Source organism: Pseudorca crassidens, chromosome 3 (assembly GCF_039906515.1).
Source record: "Pseudorca crassidens isolate mPseCra1 chromosome 3, mPseCra1.hap1, whole genome shotgun sequence".
NCBI classification, from domain to species: Eukaryota; Metazoa; Chordata; class Mammalia; order Artiodactyla; family Delphinidae; genus Pseudorca; species Pseudorca crassidens.
This window is the reverse complement of record NC_090298.1, coordinates 24,207,199-24,230,801: the sequence shown is the minus strand read 5'-3', so window position 1 is coordinate 24,230,801 and position 23,603 is coordinate 24,207,199. Positions and strand designations below refer to the sequence as shown.

General features: G+C 35.2%; 1 pseudogene; it reads right to left on the bottom strand.

Moving 5' to 3' along the window:
• The window catches only part of LOC137220956 (ectonucleoside triphosphate diphosphohydrolase 6-like), a 182,561-nt pseudogene that overhangs the window by 137,808 nt on the left and 21,150 nt on the right, over positions 1-23,603 (bottom strand).

Here is a 23,603-nt window from a genome sequence, read left to right as displayed (position 1 = left end):
TGGAAGCAACCTAAATGTCCATCAACAGATGAATGGATAAAGATGTGGTATATTTATACAAACATTACTGTTAATATAGTATATAATAGTATAATATATTACTCAGCCATAAAAAATATGAAATAATGTAATTTGCAGCAACGTGGATGGATCTAGAGATTATCATACTAAGAGAAATAAGCCAGACAAAGAAAGAAAAATATCCTATGATACCACTTATATGTGGAATCTAAAAAAAATTTTTACAAGTGAACTTATATGCAAAACAGAAATAGACCCACAGACGTAGAAAAAAAACTTTTGGCTTCCAAAGGGGAAAGGGTCTGGGGGAGAGATAAATTAGGAGTTTGGGATTAATAGATACACACTACTATATATAAAATAAATAACCAACAAGGACCTACTGTGTAACACAGGGAACTATACTCAATATTTTGTAATAACTTATAAGGGAAAAGGATCTGAAAAAATACATACATATATATATATGGGAAGAGGATCTGAAAAAAATACATATATATATATATATATATATGGGAAAAGGATCTGAAAAAATACATATATATATATATATGTATAACTGAATTACTTTGCTGTACACCTGAAACTAACACAACATTGTAAATCAACTGTACTTAAATTTTTAAAAAAAAGGAATGAGAGAAAGAAAAACGTGTTTTTTTTCTTTTTTTAAGCCAAAGAAAAACAGGCTTCTACAAAAAGAATGATAAAAAGTAGGTATGATCATGATGCATATTAACAATAAAACATGTTTTTTCTTATCAAGGAAAGGTTTAGAAAAAGCCTCCAAATGCATGAGGTTTAACTGAACATTTCATTAGACCTGTATGGCCCTAGGCGAACTTTGCTTGACCAATGAGAAATTCTGTGCCCTGAACATGGAGTCATCACAGCAAGCAACCATAACAACATCAATCATTTGGGTTATGATTTTCACTCAGACACATCTGGGTTTAATCCATGCTCCAGCACTTGCTTTGTGAACAAGTAAATTGTAATGACGGTACAAGAAGTTTTATACTCCTCATCTGTATAATAGGAACCATCATAAATCCTTACAAGAATGTTGCAAGGATGAGAAATGAATAAACAAAATCATCAAGCACAGTGCTTGACAGCTTAGACCCTCTCAATGCTTCTACTGTCAAATTTTTGTTCCATGGGCAGGATAAGACAACATGGCATGATTCATTTTAGAGTGGAAAGTGATGAACGGAGCAAAATGAAGGACGAGAAGAGAAAGTAAGAACATCATTTGCATGACAGATTTGCAAGAACATCATCTGCATGACAGAGAATGGTTATGCTGACAATCCCACTGGGAATCTTGCTTGTGTTCAGAAGTTAAGTGAGAGAACCACCCAAATGAATATCAATGATATCAATGGTTATTTGGCAAGGACATATGGTAAAATTATAGCAATCAAAATAAATAACCTAGATGTAGCAACACAAATAATGAAAACTCAAAAGAAGATAATTTAGCTAACAAGTTATCTATAGTATGAGAAAGTTTAAATGTTTTATATCAATATTACACAGATAATATAAATTTTTATTTTTATGATGAAATATTTAAAATATATTAAAAATTACAGTGAAAACAACAAAGGCCAGAGTATCCACCACTCAGCACCATCAAAATAAATGATATTGTCATCATTACATTAATTGTTTAAAAGAATTAATATAGTACATTTATATTTGAAGGCCTACCTCGCTCCACACTTTATTTTCCACATTCTTGATCATTTTCTCTCCCTAGAGGGAACCACTACACTAAACTTGATATACATTATTACCCTGTGTTTTCAGCACATTTAGTATAATACTGAAGGGATTCAGGACACTACCCTAAAATATGGCACCTTGGTATACTGGATATTTTAACCAAGAGTATGAGAAGACAGCAGAAGCAAGAAGGTCACTCTGACCTTCTGCCCTTTTCTTCTGAAACAGGTCATAAAACCATCAAGCGAGCCTTCACAATATCCAGAAGAAAGGAGCAACCTTATCTCCAAAGACACAGGGACATGGGTAGAATTCGAACAAACAGACCTTGCTAAGATTCCCCCAGCTTAATACATTTACCTCACATTTCTACACAACTGCCCACTCTTCATCAAACCTATCATAAAAATACTCAGGTCTAACTGTTTCTTTGGGTCCTCATTTCCTTATGAAGTCTTCCATGTCATACAATTAAGATTAAATAAATTTTCAGACCCAGCCAGGCACCCTAAGAGGATCAGGAAAACTTTTCTTTTCCTACTATATTATCTATAAACAATATATAAACAATGTTATTATTCTGTATTTTAATTCTTTATATACTTTAAAAGTCATGTTGAAACTGCTGTTTAAGAATAATACATCTCGTGATTTACCACTTTTGGTACATTTCACTCTGGTTCATGAAATTTAACTACATTACATATTCCACAATCTGAAAAAAAAGGAGTTTTAAAAATACTTTCCAATATCTGGGATTTATATTACATGTAGAAATCAAATGAGTGACTAAAAAAGTATGGAGAGGCAGATAAAAGTTATTGAAAGTATGCCAATTTTAAGGATCTTATCTTATTGGTTAAGAGTTAGAATATTTTTTGAAGATAGACTGAAACATTAAACATGTGTATTTTGGTATAGACAGTGACCACATAAAAATTCAGTATAGATGATAAAATGGAATACTAAAATGTATCAATTTACCCCTTTTTCAGAAAAACAAGTTGGAAAGAAAGGGAAAAGAAAGAGCAGACTAAATAAACATATGAAAAATGAAAAGTGGAAATTTAAACTCAAGCATACTAATAATTGCACTAAATATAAATGGAAAAAGCACTCCTAATAAAACACAGATATTTTCAACCATACTTTTTTTCCATTCATCCAATCATTTTTATATTTATTTATTTTTTTGAATTTTATTTTATTTTTATACAGCAGGTTCTTATTAGTTATCCATTTTATACATATTAGTGTATAAATGTCAATCCCAATCTCCCAATTCATCACACCACCACCCCCCTGCCACTCCCAGTTAGTGTCCATACGTTTGTTCTCTACATCTGTGTTTCTATCTCTGCCCTGCAAACCAGTTCATCTGTACCATTTTTCTAGGTTCCACATATATGTGTTAATATATGATATTTGTTTTTCTCTTTCTGACTTACTTCACTCTGTATGACAGTCTGTAGATCCATCCACGTCTCTATAAATGACCTAATTTTGTTCCTTTTTTGGGGCTGAGTAATATTCCATTCTATATATATGTGCCACATCTTCTTTATCCATTCATCTGTCTATGGGTATTTAGGTTGCTTCCATGATCTGGCTATTGTAAATGGTGCTGCAGTGAATACTGGGGTGCATGCGTCTTTTTGAATTATGGTTTCTCTAGGTATATGCCCAGTAGTGGGATTGCTGGGTCATATGGTGATTCTTTTTTTAGGTCTCTAAGGAACCTCCATACTGTTCTGCAGAGTGGCTGTATCAATTTATATTCCCACCAGAGGTGCACGAGGGATCCCTTTTCTCCACACCCTCTCCGGCATTTGTTTGTACATTTTCTGATGATGCCCATTCTAACTGGTGTGAGGTGATACCTCATTGAAGTTTTGATTTGCATTTTTCTAATATTAAGTGATGTTGAGCAGCTTTTCATGTGCTTCTTGGCCATCTGTATGTCTTCTTCGGAGAAATGTCTATTTAGGTTTTCTGTCCGTTTTTTGATTAGGTTTATTTTTTTAATACTGAGCTGCATGAGCTGTTTATATATTTTGGAGATTAATCCTTTGTCTGTTGATTCATTTGCAAATATTTTCTCCCATTCTGAGGATTGTTTTTCCTCTTGTTTATGGTTTCCTTTGCTGTGCAAAAGCTTTTAAGTTTAATTAGGTCCCATTTGTTTATTTTAGTTCTTAATTCCATTACTCTAGGAGGTGGATCAAAAAAGATCTTGCTGTGATTTATGTCAAAGAGTGTTCTTCCTAAGTTTTCCTCTAAGAGTTTTATAGTGTCCAGTCTTACATTTAGGTCTCTAATCCATTTTGAGTTTAGTTTTGTGTATGGTGTTACGGAGTATTCTAATTTCATTCTTTTCCATGTAGCTGTCCAGTTTTCCCAGCACCACTTATTGAAGAGACTGTCTTTTCTCCATTGTATATCCTTGCCTCCTTTGTCTTATTAGTTGACCATAGGTGCGTGGGTTAATCTCTGGGCTTTCTATTCTGTTCCATTGATCTATATTTCTGTTTTTGTACCAGTACCATATTGTCTTGATTACTATAGTATATAGTAATATATTTGTAGGATAGTAGTAACTATTTGTAGTATCTATTTGTAGTATAGTCTGAAGACAGGGAGTCTGATTCCTCCAGCTTCGTTTTTTATCCCTCAAGACCACTTTGGCTATTCAGGGTCTTTTGTGTCTCCATACATATTTTAAGATTTTTTGTTCTAGTTCTGTAAAAATTGTCATTGGTAATTTGTTAGGGATTGCATTGAATCTGTACATTGCTTTGGGTAGTACAGTCATTTTCACAATGTTGATTCTTCCAATCCAAGAACATGGTATATCTCTCCAGCTGTTTGTATCATCTTTAATTTCTTTCATCAGTTTCTTATAGTTTTCTGCATACAGGTCTTTTGTCTCCCTAGGTAGGTTTATTCCTAGGTATTTTATTCTTTTTGTAGCAATGGTAAATGGGAGTGTTTCTTTGATTTCTCTTTCAGATTTTTCTTCTTTGTGTATAGGGATGCAAGAGATTTTTGTGCATTAATCTGGTATCCTGCAACTTTACCAAATTCATTGATTAGCTCTAGGAGTTTTCTGGTGGCACCTTTAGGCTTCTCTATGTATAGTATCATGTCATCTGCAAACAGTGACAGTTTTACTTCTTTTCCAATTTGGATTCTTTTTATTTCTTTTTCTTCTCTGATTGCTGTGGCTAGACTTCCAAAACTATGTTGAATAATAGTGGTGACAGTGGACATCCTTGTTTTTTTCCTGATCTTAGAGGAAATGGTTTCAGTTTTTCACCATTGAGAATGATGTTTGCTGTGGATTTGTTGTATATGGCCTTTATTATGTTGAAGTAGGTTCCCTCTATGCCCACTTTCTGGAGAGTTTTTATCATAAATGGGTGTTGAATTTTGTCAAAAGTTTTTTCTGCATTTATTGAGATGATCATATGGTTTTTATTTTTCAGTTTGTTAATATAGTGTATCACATTGATTGATTTGCATATATTGAAGAATCCTTGCATCCCCAGGATAAATCCCACTTGATCATGGTGTATGGTCCTTTAATGTGTTATTTGATTCTGTTTGCTATTATTTTGTTGAGGATTTTTCCATCTATATTCATCAGTGATATTGGTCTGTAATTTTCTTTTTTTTGTAGTATCTTTGTCTGGTTTTGGTATCTGGGTGATCTGGGCCTCATAGAATGAGTTTGAGAGTGTTCCTTTATCTGCAATTTTTTGGAAGAGTTTGATAAGAATGGGTATTAGGTCTTCTCTAAATGTTTGATAGAATTCACCTGTGAAGACATCTGGTCCTAGACGTCCGTTTGTTGGAAGATTTTTAATCACATTTTCATTACTTGTGATTGGTCTGTTCACATTTTCTATTTCTTCCTGGTTCAGTCTTGGAAAGTTATATCTTTCTAAGGATTTGTCCTTTTTTTCCAGGTTGTCCATTTTATTGGCATAGTGTTGCTTGTAGTACTCTCGTAGGATGCTTTGCATTTCTGTGGTGTCTGTTGTAACTTTTCCTTTTTCATTTCTAATTTTATTGATTTGAGTCCTCTCCCTCTTTTTCTTGAGGAGTCTGGCTAATGGTTTACCAATTTTGTTTATCTTCTCAAAGAACCAGCCTTTAGTTTTATTGATCTTTGCTATTGTTTTCTTTGTTTCTATTTCATTTATTTCTGCTCTGATCTTTATGATTTCTTTCCTTCTATTATCTTTGGGTTTTGTTTGTTTTTCTTTCTCTAGTTCCTTTAGGTGTAAGGTTAGATTGTTTATTTGAGATGTTTGTTGTTTCTTTCTTTTTTTTTTTTTTTTGCAGTACGCAGGCCTCTCACTGTTGTGGCTTCTCTAGTTGTGGAGCACAGGCTCCAGACGCGCAGGCTCAGCGGCCATGGCTCATGGGCCCAGCCGCTCCACGGCATGTGGGGTCTTCCCAGACTGGGGCACGAACCCGTGTCCCCTGCATCAGCAGGTGGACCCTCAACCACTGCGCCACCAGGGAAGCCCAGAGATGTTTGTTGTTTCTTGAGGTAGGGTTGTATTGCTACAAAGTTCCCTCTTAGAACTGCTTTTGCTGCATCCCATAGATTTTGAATCATCATGTTTTCATTGTCATTTGTCTCTGGTATTTTTGATTTCCTCTTTGTTTTCCTTAGTGATCTCTTGGTTATTTAGTAATGTATTGTTTAGCCTACATGTGTTTGTGTTTTTTATGCTTTTTTCCTGTAATTGATTTCTAATCTCATAGTGTTGTGGTCAGAAAAGATGCTTGATATTATTTCAATATTCTCAAATGTACTGAGGCTTGATTTGTGACCCAAGAAGTCATCTATCCTGGAGAATGTTCCATGTGCATTTGAGAAGAAAGTGTAACCTGCTATTTTTGGATGGAATATCTTATAAATATCAACTAAATCTATTGAGTCATTTAAAGCTTGTGCTTCCTTATTAATTTTCTGTTTGGATGATCTGTCCATTGGTGTAAGTGAGGTGTTAAAGTCCCCCACTATTATTGTGTTACTGTCGATTTGTTTTTATAGCTGTCAGCAGTTGCCTTATGTATTGAGGTGCTCCTATGTTGGGTGCATATATATTTATAATTGTTATATCTTCTTCTTGGATTGATCCCTTGATCATTATGTAGTGTCCTTCCTTGTCTCTTTTAACATTCTTTATTTTAAAGTTTATTTTATCTGATATGAGAATTACTACTCCAGCTTTCTTTTGACTTCCATTTGCATGGAATATCTTTTTCCATCCCCTCACTTTCAGTCTGTATGTGTCCCTAGGTCTGAAGTGGGTCTCTTGTAGACAGCATACATATGGGTCTTGTTTTGCATGCATTCAGTGAGACAGTGTCATTTGGTTGGAGCAAGTAATCCTTTTACATTTAAGGTAATTATCAATATGTATGTTCCTAATACCATTTTCTTAATTGTTATGGGTTTGTTTTTGTAGGTCCTTTTCTTCTTTTGTGTTTCCCACTTAGAGAAGTTCCTTTAGCATTTGTAGTAGAGCTGGTTTGGTGGTGCTGAATTCTCTTAGCTTTTGCTTGTCTGTAAAGGTTTTGATTTCTGCATCGAATCTGAATGAGATCCTTGCCATGTAGAGTAATCTTGGCTGTAGTTTCTTCCCTTTCATCACTTTAAATATATCATGCCACTCCCTTCTGGCTTTTAGAGTTTCTGCTAAGAAATCAGCTGTTAACCTTATGGGAGTTCCCTTGCATGTAATTTTTCATTTTTCCTTTGTTGCTTTCAGTAGTTTTATTTTGTCTTTAAGTTTTGTCACTTTGATTACTGTGTGTCTCGGCATGTTTCTCCTAAGGCTTATTCTGCTTGGGACTCTCTGCACTTCCTGGATGTGGGTGGCTATTTTGTTTCCCATGTTAGGGAAGTTTTCTACTATAACCTCTTCAAATATATTCTCAGGTCCTTTTTCTCTCTCTTCTCCTTCTGGGACCCCTATAATGTGAATGTTGTTGTGTTTAATGTTGTTCCAGAGGTCTCTTATGCTGTCTTCATTTCTTTTCATTCTTTTTTCTTTATTCTGTTCTGTGGCAGTGAATTCCACCATTCTGTCTTCCAGGTCACTTATCCGGTCTTCTGTCCCAGTTATTCTGCTATTGATTCCTTCTAGTGTAGTTTTCATTTCAGTTCTTGTATTGTTTATCTCTGTTTGTTCTTTAATTCTTCTAGGTGTTTGTTCTTTAATTCTTCTAGGTCTTTGTTAGACATTTCTTGCATCTTCTTGATCTTTGCCTCCTTTCTTTTTCCGAGGTCCTGGATCATCTTCACTATCATTATTCTGAATTCTTTTCCTGGATGGTTGCCTATGTCCACTTCATTTAGTTGTTCTTCTGTGGTTTTATCTTGCTCCTTCTTCTGGTACATAGTCCTCTGCCTTTTCATCTTGTCTTTCTGTGAATGTGGTTTTTGCTCTACAGGCTGCAGGATTGTAGTTCTTCTTGCTTCTGCTGTCTGCCCCCTCGTGGATCTCAATCATATTTTTAAATATAGACTTCAGGACAAGGAATTTATCCAGAGACAAATATGGACATTTCTTAATGATAAAAGAGTCAATTCATGAAGAACTTCTAGCAATCTTAAATATGTAGCCATCTAATAACAAAGCAGATAATTACCTAAAGCAAATAATGTGGGGAAATAGGGAGAGAGAGAGACATATCTAAAATCATAGTTGAAGATATTAACCCTCTTCTCTATAATTGAAAGAACAAGTAGGTAAAAAAAAGTAAGGATCTGGAAGATTTAAATACTACTATAAATAATTGACTTAATGGAACTTTATAGACTATTACATCAATCACAACAAAATATACATTCTCCTCAACATCAAGATGGACCAGTGTGGGTTAACTACAAGTCTCAGTAAATTTCAAAGGATCCAAACAGGCAGAGTATATTTTCTGACCATATTCCAATCAAAATTATATTTGAAATCATTAACCATAAAATTTCTAGAGAATTTCACTAATATTTCAAAGTTAAACAACAATTCTACATACTGCCTGAGTTAAGAAGGCATCAAGGAGATGAAGAAATGTCATCACCAAAGCCTGAGAAAGAGGAAACAGTAGATAAAAAAGGAATCTGGAAATATGTGAAATCTAATAAAGTGTTTCAAGAAGATGGGAATGATTAACTGTTAATTGTTCTTCTAGACCAACTAAAATGAGGACTGGGAACAGATCACTGGACGTAGCAAAAAAAAAAAAAAGTAGAGTGGATTTACAAGATAATAGGACCAGTGAAATTGGAGATTGTAAGACTGGGTACAATTTTCGCTAGTGTTTTATAGAAAAGCAGGGAAATGAGGTCATAGGAGAACATTATTGTGGAATCAAAATATTTGCTTATAGATATAGGCAATAATGTAACATGAATTTATACTAATGAGAAAGATACAACAAAGGAAAGAAAAATTGATGATTCTGGAGAGGCAAGAATTGCTGGGACCAAACATATTTTCATAGGTAAAAAGAGTAAGATACATGTAAAAGGAAGTGACTTTGGTTTTAGACAGAATAAACAGTTCATCTATGGCATAACAGAAAGAATGTTGCATCATAGATTTATGTTGTTCTTGGACATTGTGGGAATTCTATTCTGATTGCTTTAAAATTTCCAGTGCACAACATAAGAACATATACATAGACCAATGGAACAGAAAAGCCCAGAAATAACCCCCTGCATATACAGTCAACTAATATTTGGCAGGGGAGCCAAGAATACCTAATGGAGAAAAGGTAGTCATTTCAATAAATGCATCTTGGAAAACTGGATATTCACATGTAAAAGAATGAAACTGGATCCCTATAGCACTCACAAAATTATACCACTCACAAAAATTAACACAAAATGGATTAAAGACAAATATAAGACCTGAAAATGTAAAACTCCTAAAGGAAAATGAAGAGAAAAAGATCCCTGATATTAATTTTGGCAATGACTTTTTTGGATATGACATCAAATGAACAAGAAACAAAAGCAAAAGTAGAAGCAAACTAAAAAGCTTCTGCAGAACAAAAGAAACAATCAACAGAATGAAGAGACAACCTATGAAATGCGAGAATATATTTGAAAATCATATATGATAAGGGGTCAATCTCCAAAATATACCAAGAACTCATACAACTGAATAGAAAAAAAAATAAGCGAGTTAAAAAATGGACAGAGGACCAGAATAAAGATTTTTCCAAAGAAGACACAAAAATGGCCAACAAGTGTATGAAAGGGTGTTTAATATCACTAATCATCAAGGAAAGGGAAATCAAAATCACAATGAAGGGTTTCCCTGCATGGCGCAGTGGTTGAGAATCTGCCTGCTAATGCAGGGGACACGGGTTCAAGCCCTGGTCTGGGAGGATCCCATATGCCACGGAGCAACTAGGCCCGTGAGCCACAACTACTGAGCCTGCGCATCTGGAGCCTGTGCTCCGCAACAGGAGAGGCCGCGATAGTGAGAGGCCCACACACCACGATGAAGAGTGGCCCCCTTTTGCCACAACTAGAGAAAGCCCTTGCACAGAAACGAAGACACAACATAGCAAAAACAAATAAATTAATTAATAAACTCCTACCCCCAACATCTTAAAAAGAAAAAAAAAAAGAGCTCTATGTAGATGCTTAAAAAAAAAAAAACCCACAATGAAATACCATCTCCCACCTGTTAGTGTGTATATTATGAAAAAGGCAAGAGATAACAAGTGTTGGAGAGGATGTGGAGAAACGAGAACCCTAGTGCACTATTGGTGGGAATGTACATTGGTGTGGCCACTATAGAAAACAGTATCGAGGCCCCTCAAGAAATTAAAAATAGAACTACCATATGACCCAACAATCCCACTCCTGAGTATGTAACCAAAGGAAATGAAATCACTCTTTCAAAGAGATATCTGGACCACCATGTTCATTGCAGTATTATTCACTATAACCAATACATGGAATCAACTTAATTATTCATGAACAGATAAATGGTAAGGAAAATGTGGTAAATATATACAGTGGAACATTATTCAGCCATAAGAAAGAAGAAAATACTGCCATTTGTGTCAACATGAATGGACTTTGAGGTCATTGTGCTAAGTGAAATAAGTTAAGACAGAGAACAACAAATATCAATACTTTAAATCTCAGTTATATGTGGAATCTAAAAAAAAAAAAAAGTTAAACTCATAGAAACAGAGAGTGGAATAGTATTTGCCAGGGGCCATAAGGTGGGGGAAAGGAGGAAATAAAAGAAATATATATCCCAATGCAATAGTAAAGAGTGTGATTAGCTGAGACAGGAGGTGAAGGAGAATGTATTAGAGATTTGAGGAGAAAAGGAAGTATATGGAACAGTCAGCTAGGATTGAAGAATGTTCTATGAATTCTGCACAGTAAGATCTCCCTTGAGGTTCATTGTCAAAAATTTTGTGTGGGAACAGTTAGCAAAATATATTTTTCCTCCAGTTTCCTTCAGTTGCATCAGAGTGCAATACATGGTATTAAACAGATGGAGGGGAAAGGAATTAAGCATATGTGCAGGGGAGTAATTGTTGTGATTACACATAAAATTAGACTAAGGAGCGAAGAAAAAAGGGCTTGAGCTGGATGAAGTTCAGCAAAAGGTGGTCAAACCAATGGGTGTTGTTTCTGGTGGCATCAAAGTATCAATGAAGTTGTGAATTTTAGAGACTAATGTGGAAATCTAAGGAGTGTTGGTTGTAGACTGGGGTGCTTCAAATTAAGTAGTCACATAGTAAATGTTTTAAATCAAAAGTTATACCCAGAGATTCTGCAATTAAGATATTATAGCAATACTGGAACATCATTTGAGCAGGTGACATTATGCTCAGGATAGGCCATGTAATGGTGAAGATAAGTCCTTTACATTTTCCTCTATGACATAAAGCAGAACAACACTTATTGAAATGAAGTTTAGGCATCTCATCCAGCACCACATGGCAGGAAATGTACATAGTAGTGTTCTGTAGTTCATCTGGAACTTAGCTTTTTGCAGTCTAAATTTCAGTCTTCAGACCTTCCTGAACAACTAGGCTAAATTTGCAATATTTATTTCTAATCTTCAATATATAAAATGCTCTTATTATGAGAACCCATTTTCCTCTATATAAGCCCTTGCTCCTACTGTGCCAACTTAGTAAAAATAAATTTTCTAAAGTGGTCATGGTCAGCTGCGAAGACCATCATAGCTTTAGTTACTAGGGATTTTAGGTGGCCTGTTAAATATCAGTCTCCTCACTCTATACAATGAAGCCTATTATTGAGATAAAACACTGGTGACCTTCAGTGACCTGCTACTGTAAAAATCCTGCCCAGCCTATATTTATCAAAATTAAAATCTAAAGCCACCCACTTGGGCTGCTTCACATCACTCCATGTATAAATCTTTTTTTAAGGTTTCAGACCAATTCACTAAAAAGTTAAAGTTTTAAGGCATCCATCTGTTAGGTACCTAAAATTTTTCCCCTGTTGAGGTTGAAGCAAATTGAGAAATAAAACAGAAGAAAGACATCTGAATTAAAATTATGATGGAAGTTTTACTATTAATAAACCCAGCTATATAATATGAATTTAGATTTGTGGCCAAAAGACTAAGGGTTTATGAAGTGCCATTTTTACTGCCTAGACTATTGGATTCCCAACTTAGGAAAAATTGGGGAAAACGGAGCAGCCTTAACTACCTAGGATTACTGCTCCATATCAGTTTGGGATAGAGTGGAGAAAAAAAAAAAAAAAGAGAATCTCTAGTTCTTTCAGCCCTTTTATAGGTTAATATCTCACAATCAAGAAACATGGGTCAATGGATGTCACACGCTTATCAATTAACATCAGCCCCCTAAGGAAGGATGAGTAAAGGTGAGGGAAAAATTTTCATGATAATTTACTATCATGGAAGATGCTCCCTGTGGAACCTTAAACACAGGAGAAATATTAAATTTCTAGTAAATTAAAATGATATGATATTTAGATTTGAAACACATTGATGCACATCAGAACCCGTGACAGGCACAGGCAGTAAACCAATAAGTATTTAGTGTAATTTTATAAACTTTAAAGCACTTATTTAGAATAGACAAAAACAGTTGTTCAAAACAGCATCAACCAAAAGAAAGTGTAAAGAAAAAAATAATAAACATATGAATAGGAATATCAAGCAGAGAACAGAAAAAGGAGAGAGAGAGAAAGAGATATTAACAAACAAGTTAGAAGCTGAAGTTTTTTTGGGAAAAGGTCAGCAAAGTATAAACATTTCTCAAAAGCTCTACCTTAACAAAAGCATTAAATTAGGGCATAAATGACAAATCAACAAACTTAGAACTAAGAAAATTATATAAGCAAATACGGATTCAAAGGGCATTAAATTGTGAGAGTAAAGATTGAAATAATCCTTAGAGAATAGAGTAGGAACAAAGTTATACTAATATTTTGAAAACTTAAGAGAATGAATGTGCCTCTGGAAAATAAAAAGTGGATTTTACACTTCAGGAAGATCTAGAAAACAACAAAAATCAATTACCATAAAAATAAATTGGTAATTTAAAGTATCAGGCATAAAAAGAAACTAGGACCAGAGAGTTCTTCAGATTTGTCAAGACTCACGTTTAAGAAACACAGAATTCCCACTTAATATCACTTTTTCAAGAAATTAAAATTAAAGAAATCTATCCAATGTATTCTAGAAGAATATAATTGCATACACACACACACACACACACACACAAATCTAAGAATAAAAGGAAAAACTTGGGTTTAGCAGGACTGCTACCTAGATACCAACTTCCACCTCCAGGACAGGGTTGTCAAATGTCTAATGCAGCATTTATAAAGTGCAGAAACTGATTCTCAGCTACACTTCCCAAAACAGGGCCTTGTGTGTCTGGTAACAGAAAAGAAAAAAAAAACTTTACTCTCTGACCTCACAGAACTTTTTATCTAGTAGAAGAGATAATATTTGTAATAATGTAGATGTAATAAAAGAGAGAATGTGAAAAATGATGTAATAAAATTTCTCAAATCTGTAAAAGTAAATAAATAATTTAGTGGAAAGAGAGGGTAAGGAGAAGGGTGAGTATGTATATAGAAATAGTCAAGAATACTGTCCGTGCTATACAGTAAATCCTTGTTATTTATCTATTTTACATATAGTAGTTTGTGTCTATTAATCCCATACTCCTAATTCGTCCCTCTCTCCCTCCCTCTCCCTTTGGTAACCATAAGTCTGCTTTCTATGTCTGTGAATCTGTTTTGTATATAGATTCACTTGTATTGTTTTTAAATTCCACATATAAATGATATCGCAGGGAATTATATTCAATATCTTATAGTAATTTATAATGGAAAAAAAAATCTCAAAAAAATAACTGGAACACTTTGCTGTGCACCTGAAACTAACACAATATTGTAAATCAATTATACTTCAATAAAATTTTTTTAAAAGATAAATAAAAATCAATTACTGCCTAAGTTAAGGCAACCAGGTGACTGGACTCTAAGGCTCATTTAAAGACTTACCATAAAATTCCAATAACACAGCCTTTCATTTTCTAGACTGTTCTGCCTCCAGTTAATTGAAAGTAATCTGGAAATTCAAAACAGCCTTACTCTGGATATTTACTCACTTACAATGCAAGCACATTTTTATGATGTGTTTAGTTAGAGGATTAGTGAAGTGGGTATGTCAGAAAGATTCAGCTTGCTAATTAGCGTTTTTAATGAGTTTTTGCTATGTCACTACTTAGTAGTCTGTTTACCATTTTCCGTACTGTAGCTTGGAAGCCAAAATCCTGGTGGGTTTTAATTAACTCAAAGTATTTCTACTAAAATCACACCAGTCATAATATTTAATGACTTCAATCAATAGAAGAGATAGTAATAATAATGCAAGGTATAAGATCAAATATATAAATATTCATATAAATAGATAACAGATACAAACATTAAAATAAAATAAAAAAGAAATGCGTTCAGGTAGAATTCAATGAAGAATTACCTATATTATACAGCTTATATATGTATATATATATATGCAATGATATTTATTTAAATTAAGTTTTAATGAACTTGCAGTTAAATTCAAACTATCTTAGTTTTACTGGCTGAATACTCTGTGATAGATTATTTCATTTGCAAATTCTGTGGCATTGGTGAATACACCATAACTTATAAGCTGTACCTGTATATCAACTACATTGATATATTAGTATACTGCTATCTATTACTATACTTTTATAGTAAATCCTATATTGGTTTGGCACATGTAATAGCAAAATGAAGAAATACATGTCTATCCATTGAGTGACAGTCTATAGTCCAGAACAATTCCCAATTAAGGAAATCTTAACTGTGCTATATATTATCTGGTTTCCATTGTATTGTAACTTCACACTGGATAGGGAATTTAAAGTCAGAATTCAGATTTGGTGAATGCTAAGCTTTGTATAAAGCTGAGATTGTTTAACTCTGTCCAAGGTGCGAAACTTCTTTTAACTTTCCTGAATATTTTTATGGAAGATGCAACATATATAAATGATTTACAACAAAATCTATTTCCTTTTCCATGTTATACAGCTCTCATTGGGAAGTGGCTTCTCAGCTAGAGACGACATTCCATAGACTCCTTACATGGTGGTCATATGAGTTGTCTCCAGTGAAATGTGAGCAGAATGATATGTGTCATTCTAGATAAAGTCAATTAAGGGTCGGGGGAATCTTCCTTTTACTCTTACTTTTCCCTTTTGAGGACCGAGAGCAGAGGATTCTTTAAGTTTCTGGGGGACAGCAGAACCATAGTCCAGAGCAACTTGGTGCCTGAATCAGCAGATAGAGAAAACATTCCCACATCAGACAGGAATACCCACATTAGCTAGCTAAATGAGTGAGAAGTAAACTTCTTTTATGTTAAGTCACTGAAATTCAAGGTTTTATTTTTTACTTTATGGAGAGCTACCCTAATTACAGAAGGAACTCAGCATTCTTCTATACACATGAATACCCTTTTTTAAAAATTGCAGTATCTCAGTGATTATGTGAATGTTTATTAGATACAGTTATAAATTGGTCTCTTAATAATGACCTATTAAACGAAATCCAGCATGCATATATATATATATATATATATATATATATATATATATATATATATACACACACACACACACACACACACACACACATCAGTCATCCATACTTCAGCAGTGGGATAAAGTCAAAGTCCAAAGGTTAATATTTAGAAAACTGCCTGAAAAACAAAGCACACGTGCATACATTTTTATTCATCCAACTTATCAACACACTGTGGAATAAAAAGGCAAGTAGGAAATATGTTTTCTTTCTCTAGGGATTACTTCACCTCCTCTTTTCTCTTTATTTTATCATATTGTGACATTGCTATGGGGATATGGAAGGCCTATTATTAAAACAATCCTTAATCCTAAGGGAAAGAAACAAGCTGGTTATGCATATGGGATCTAAGTGAAAAGAATAAGTTATAAAAAAGTTCAGTGAAATCATATTACAGGAAGAATATACAGAACACTGTTTTCCCCATAGAAATCTATGATTATGTGAAATTAACTTTAAATTCCCTTTGTTTGTTATTACTAATTGATAGAAGAAACATAGCTAAAATATGAAAAGAAGAAAAATCCAGTTAACTACTTGACTCTACTTTTAATAAAAAATATTTTATTTATTTACTTATGATATAATTATATTAATAAAATTTCCATACATAACTGCCAGAAATTCACTGAAGGGTGAATATGAGTCTGGCTTTAAACACTCCATGGTAGGATCAGAATCCTTTGTTTGCAGAGACTCTCCACTTTATTTGTTCAGTCACACCTAACTGGACAAGGAACAGGTACCTCACTTAGCAAGAATAATTAGAATTTCATCCCAAGGAATTTTTAATTGGTGATGTTAGAAATCATTTTCCCATGGCACTTGGATGTTTAACTTGTAATCTCATGAGCTCTAAATAGGCTCTTTTGCCATATGGACTCAATTTCTTCTGGAAAAGGAATAACGTTGCATGTGACCAGCAAGATAAAGAAGGAGAAACATTGTGGATCAGCTTCTGAGGGATGCTTATAAGCCTTTCCAATCATTAGCTCTCCTGTGTCCAGCTTAGGAAGGGAGCCTGTATCATATAGCTTAATCTAACTTCATTCATTAATGGGCTATCACTTGAAAACCCCCCAAATTTTTTTAAAAATAAAAGCTATAACTAATATAAATATATAAAATAATGTTGGAAGAGGAAATGAATTTCTTATTCTGGTAGTTCCTTGAATCATTTATGCTTTTTGACCTGCCGGAGAACTGCTTCAGCAAATTTCACAGCGTCAATGGCCTATATTAGGACTAGAGGAGAGACACTATGCCTCAGTTTTCTGAACTCTAGAACGTATTCTGTCTTTGAAATCTGTGAAATTTTTCTCTTCTGTGTCTTATAGTTTAACCTCTCATAGTTCATCCTGCAGCAGTCAAGGACAAAACCTCTTTCTATTTAAAGTGGTCCCATTCTCCATCTCTTTTGGTGAAGCATAACCCAATTAGCATAGTTGTTTTACTTTCTTTTCTGATAAATTATGAAATTTTATTGAAAGTAAAATTGATCATTTGATGATTTTAAAGCTCCTGTAATTTACTTCATTAATAGTAAAATGTTGGATGAAATATAAGACTATAGACAGTAAGGTTAGATCCTCAGGTGATATGCAGTTGAGGCTAAGAAAAATTGGCTAGTATCCTGTGCATTTTGTTTGAAGCTGTTACTATAATTCATTCAATAACAGAAGTAAGCAACATTTAATACATTTTTGATAAGTAGTGCTGTTGCTAGAGAAAAATTGATAAGAACACTTTATTTCTTTTCCCTTGTAAGCCTTTTTATTTTGAATGGAACATACAAGGTTCAGTTTATTCTATTTATTGTACAGTAGGTATCACAGTGCCCTGAAGGATACAGGATGGGTCAAGAATGAGTATCAGGGATATTGGTGTGATGACGAGTGAATGGACTATGGCTCAAAAAACCAGGTAGAGTAAAGAGATGGTGATTCAGAGACTCTGATTCTGACCCTTCAGTTGGGGTCTGCATATGAAAACCACACACAGGCTTCCCAGCATCTTTTGCCCTTGCTTGGCTGCAAATGTTGCACGTGGTACTGATGCACTTGGACATAGAATCGGTGTCCAGGCCAGCGAGTGCTCAGAACATAATTTTCACACAAACTATTCAGCACCCACATTGCAGAGGCATCACTCAAAGACCTGGAAACCGGAGCACTACAACTATAAATATTTTTACAATTAACTTTTAGAATCACGTTCACATTTAAGCACGTTTTTATGAAGAGACAGGGCACACAGGGGCATGCATATATATTTTATTACAACAATAAGTTTAGTGAACATCCATCATCTCCTATAGATACAAAATAAAAGAAAAAGAAACAAAAATATTTTTTCCTTGGGATGAAAACTCAGGATTTACTCTCTTAGACACTTTCATATACATACAGCAATGTTAATTATATTTATCATGTTGTACACTACATCTCTAGTACTTATTTATCTTATAACTGGAAGTTTGCACCTTTTGACTGCCTTCATCCAATCCTCCCACCCCTCGTAACCACAAATCTGATCTCTTTTTCTATGTGATTGTTTCTTTGTCTTTGAAGTATAATTGAACTACAATACCACGTTAGGTCCTGTTACACAACATACTGACTTGATATTTCTATACATTTCAAAATGATCACCACGATAAGTCTAATCACCATGAAAGTCTATATTTTGCCACTCCCAATCCCTCCTTCCTTGGGGTACACATAACTCTATTCATAGAGACAGTTCTGTCAGTTAACTGCAAACCAAACCAACCAAGGATTTGAATAAAACAGACATCTGGAATATTTCACATGTACACACCCAAGGAAGAGATAAACATGTTAAATTCCAAAGTTCACAGGAGGCTACCCCAGGATCCGTCTGTCCTGGCTTGCCAAATGTTTTATGTTTTTGTTTTTGGTTTGTTTTCTTGCGTTTGCTTTTAACTGGCTCACACTGAGAGCAGCCAGGCTGGTCTATAGAACCTCCCGCCCAATTCTTCCCCAGAGAAGGTGGAGAACTGCCCCACCTAGAGGAAACCAGGAAAGTAGCAGGGAGAGCAATAAAGGACTCCTGCACCATGGGGATGCCCCATCACATCAGGGAGAACATTGGAGACAGAGAGGGCAGTGTGGAAGTTGTCCACCCAGTGAGACATGGTGGGAGCTGAGCTTCACTGGTCTAAACATGACCTTTGCCCCAGTCTGGTCCACTGCTCACTTAATGTCAACAGGTATACAGAGGTAAGAAAGCCTGGGCCTGTATTTTGTTCTTACCTCCAGAACTTCTCCCAACCCTTTGGTCTCCATGTCACATGCGATAAAGCCTCGCTCCACAGTGAGGCTGTAGTGCTGCACAGATGAAGCTAATGCTCAACCCAAGAGCCATCACACAGAGAACTCTGCAAATCCCTTGGGTAGGTCTCCCCTCTCCCCCCACTGAGGTTAGAAGGGACAAGGGTGGCAGGCCACCCCGTGAGCCCTCTTAACACCTCAACAGTCAAATCAAGCATAAAATCACATTAGTGGCTGTCTAGCCAGCTGACAGACTAGGATAGGGTGGGGGTTTCACAAAAGTGTACTGTTCTTTTCTGTTTATTTTGAAGAGTTAAAGTGAAGGGAAATGGTCAAAACCATTTCCCTGTGCTTCAAAATCCATCTTAAGGATTATAATAGGCAGATAGAGCCAAATTGTGCTGTAAACCTTCAAGGATGGGTGTATCAAGGCACATTCCTGTAGTCCTCTCTTATGCAAAGTATGTTTCTTTTTTTGACTGTTTTTTCAGCTTTACTGAGGTATGACTGACAAATAAAATAATAATACATTTAAAGTGCACAAGGTGCTTTGATATATGTATACATTGTGAAAAGATTCCCACAATCGAGTTAATTAACACATTCATTACTTAACATATTAGCCTTTCTTTCTTTTTTTTTTTGGTGAGAATACTTAAGTTCTACTTTCAACAAACTTCAATTATACAATATAGTTTTATCAACTATAGTTACCATGCTATACATTAGATCCTCAGAATTTACCTTAAAAATGCTTCTCATATGGAGACTATCACCACTTTTGTGAGGCGGTCCCAACGTAAACCTGAGTGCTGACTGGGAGGTAGGGGAGAAGAAGGCAGGTGGGGGACTTCCCTGGTGGACCAGTGATTAAGACTCCGTGCTTCCATTGCAGGGAGCATGGATTCAATCGCTGGTCAGGGAACTAAGATCCCACATGCTGCAAGGTGCAGCCAAAAAAGCAAATAAATAAATAAATAAATAGCCTCCTGAGGCTGCTGCTTTAAAAAAAAAAAAGGCAGCAGGTTGGCAGTAGGAAGTGCTGAGGAGCACAGCCGCCAAGAGGCTTGACTCTTCTGTCAGGTCAGTGAGTCCACGTAATGAAAAATGGCTCTCAGAGCACAGCTAGTCTCAACATTGTCAGTTTTCTGAATCAGCTTCAGCACTTTGTTCCCCAGAAACCTGAATTCTTGCAGCAGCAAACTGACAAAGGTGAGACAAGTGCATACATATGAAAGGGTTGTTCTGTGGGTGGTTTTCCATTGTCCAACACACATACTTGGCTGCAATCTCAAAAGTCTCCACCCATAACACTGCCTCCTTTCTCTGTCCATGAGGACAAAATTTGCTGCAAAGTCATGATGCTAAAAAAAATGCATAAAAATTCAAATTCTTCACTTCTTCCATTTTGTGCACTTTATTCTAAAGGATTTCTGCCACTCTGCTGGCACACAGTTCACGGAGGCCAAATGCCTTCTGTCCCAATATGCTATATATTATTTCAACATGGTCCCACTCTTCTTGGAACCTGGGACACAGACAAGGGCTGACCAACTCCTTTGCATCTTTAGCAGCTTTTCTCTCCTATTCAAAGGTACTTTATCAGTTCATTTTGCTGTTGTTTGCAAAGTCTTTTCATAGGATTTAGTGGTAGCAAAGGCACTTCCAGATTTCTTTACATAAATGGTTGTTCAAGTCTCTGGTTCTTCCCATGAATCCTGTATGCCCTCCTTTGTCCCATCCATGGATGCAGGTGTCATTCCACCAAAGCAGGTAGGTGAAAACTGCTTCTAGTTCTTCTGCCATCTCCCCTAGAAACACTTAAATTTATTATTACTACTATTATTTTTTAACATTTTTATTGGAGTATAATTGCTTTACAATGGTGTGTTAGCTCCTGCTTTATAACAAAGTGAATCAGCTATACATACACATATATCCCCATATCTCCTCCCTCTTGTGTCTCCTTCTCTCCCACCCTCCCCATACCACCCCTTGAGGTGGTCACAAAGTACTGAGCTGAGCTGATCTCCCTGTGCTATGTGGCTGCTTCCCACTAGCTATCTATTTTACATTTGGTAGTGTATATATGGCAGTGCCACTCTCTCACTTCATCCTAGCTTACCCTTCTTCCCTCCCCGTGTCCTCAAGTCCATTCTCTACGTCTGCGTCTTTATTCCTGTCCTGACCCTAGCTTTTTAAGAATCTTTTTTTTTTTTTTAGATTCCATATATATGTGTTAGCATACTGTATTTGTTTTTCTCTTTCTGACTTACTTCTTCACTCTGTATGACAGTCTTACTTCACTGTATGACAGACTCTAGGTCCATCCACCTCACTACAAATAACTCAATTTCATTTCTTTTTATGGCTGAGTAATATTCCATAGAATATATGTGCCACATCTTCTTTATCCATTCATCTGTCGATGGACACTTAGGTTGCTTCCATGTCCTGGCTATTGTAAATAGAGCTGCAATGAATATTGTGGTACATGACTCTTTTTTAACTATGGTTTTCTCAGGGTATATGCCCAGTAGTGGGATTGCTGGGTCATATGGTAGTTCTAATTTTAGTTTTTTAAGTTACCTCTATACTGTTCTCCATAGTGGCTGTATCAATATACATTCCCACCAACAGTGCAAGAGTGTTCCCTTTTCTCCACACCCTCTCCGGCATTTATTGTTTGTAGATTTTTTGATGATGGTCATTCTGACTGGTATGAGGTGATACCTCATTGAAGTTTTGATTTCCATTTCTCTAATGATTAGTGATGTTGAGCATCCTTTCATGTGTTTGTTGGCAGTTTGTATATCTTCTTTGGAGAAATGTCTATTTAGGTCTTCTGCCCATTTTTGGATTGGGTTTTTGTTTTTATGATATTGAGCTGCATGAGCTGCTTGTAAATTTCGGAGGTTAATCCTTTGTCAGTTGCTTCATTTGCAAATATTTTCTCCCATTCTGAGGGTTGTCTTTTGGTCTTGTTTATGGTTTCCTTTGCTGTGCAAAAGCTTTGAAGTTTCATTAGGTCCCATTTGTTGATTTTTGTTTTTATTTCCATTTCTCTAGGAGGTGGGTCAAAAAGGATCTTGCTGTGATTTATGTCATAGAGTGTTCTGCCTATGTTTTCCTCTAAGAGTTTTATAGTGTCTGGCTTTACATTTAGGTCTTTAATCCATTTTGAGTTTATTTTTGTGTATGGTGTAAGGGAGTATTCTAATACGATTCTTTTACATGTAGCTGTCCAGTTTTCCCAGCAACACTTATTGAAGAGACTGTCTTTTCTCCATTGTATATTCTTGCATCCATTATCAAAAATAAGATGACCATAGGTGCGTGGGTTTCTCTCTGGGTTTTCTATCCTGTTCCATTGATCTGTATTTCTGTTTTTGTGCCAGTACAATACTGTCTTGATTACTGTAGCTTTGTAGTATAGTCTGAAGTCAGGGAGCCTGATTCCTCCAGTCCATTTTTCTTTCTCAAGATTGCTTTGGCTATTCAGTGTCTTTTGTGTTTCCATACAAATTGTGAAATGTTTTGTTCTAGTTCTGTAATTTTATTATTATTATTTTTAAATAACTTCTGTCAGTTATTTCAAGATTTCAAAAGGAAGAAACAAGGGGAGCACCCAACAACCTGAAGCTAGAGTATTCTTTACTTCTGTTCTTAAACAGTTTTCAAGGGTCTCCTTTTTTATATTGAGGTATAATTGACATATAACATTATTTTAGTTTCAGTCATAAAACTGATTAAATATTTGTATATATTGTGAAGTGATTACCACAGTAAATCTAATTAACGTCATCACCATACATAATTACAGATTCTTTTCTTGTGGTGAAAACTTTTAAGATCTACTCTTAGCAACTTTCAAATATGCAATACAGTATTATTAACTATAGTCACCAGGCAGTACATTACAATCCCATGACATACTTATTTTATAACTGGAAGATTGTGCCTTTTGAGCCCCTTCACCCATTTACCCACTCCTTACCCCTGAATCTGGAGACCATCCATCTGTTCTCTATACCTATGGGCTCGTGGGGTTTTTTTTTTTTTTTTTTTAATTCCATGCATAAATGAGATTACATTTGTCCTTCTCTGTCTGACTTATTTCACTTAGCATAATGCCCTCAAAGTCCATCCATGTCGTTGCAGATGTCAAGATTTCCTTCCTTTCTATGGGTGAATACTGTTCATATATAAATATCTCACAATTTCCTTACCTATTTATCCATCAATGGATACTTAGGTTATTTCCATATCCAATAATACTGCAATGAACATTGTGGTGCATATATCTTTTTGAGTTAGTGTTTTCATTTTATTTGGATAAATAATCAAAAATGAAATTTCTGGCTTATATAGTAGTTCTA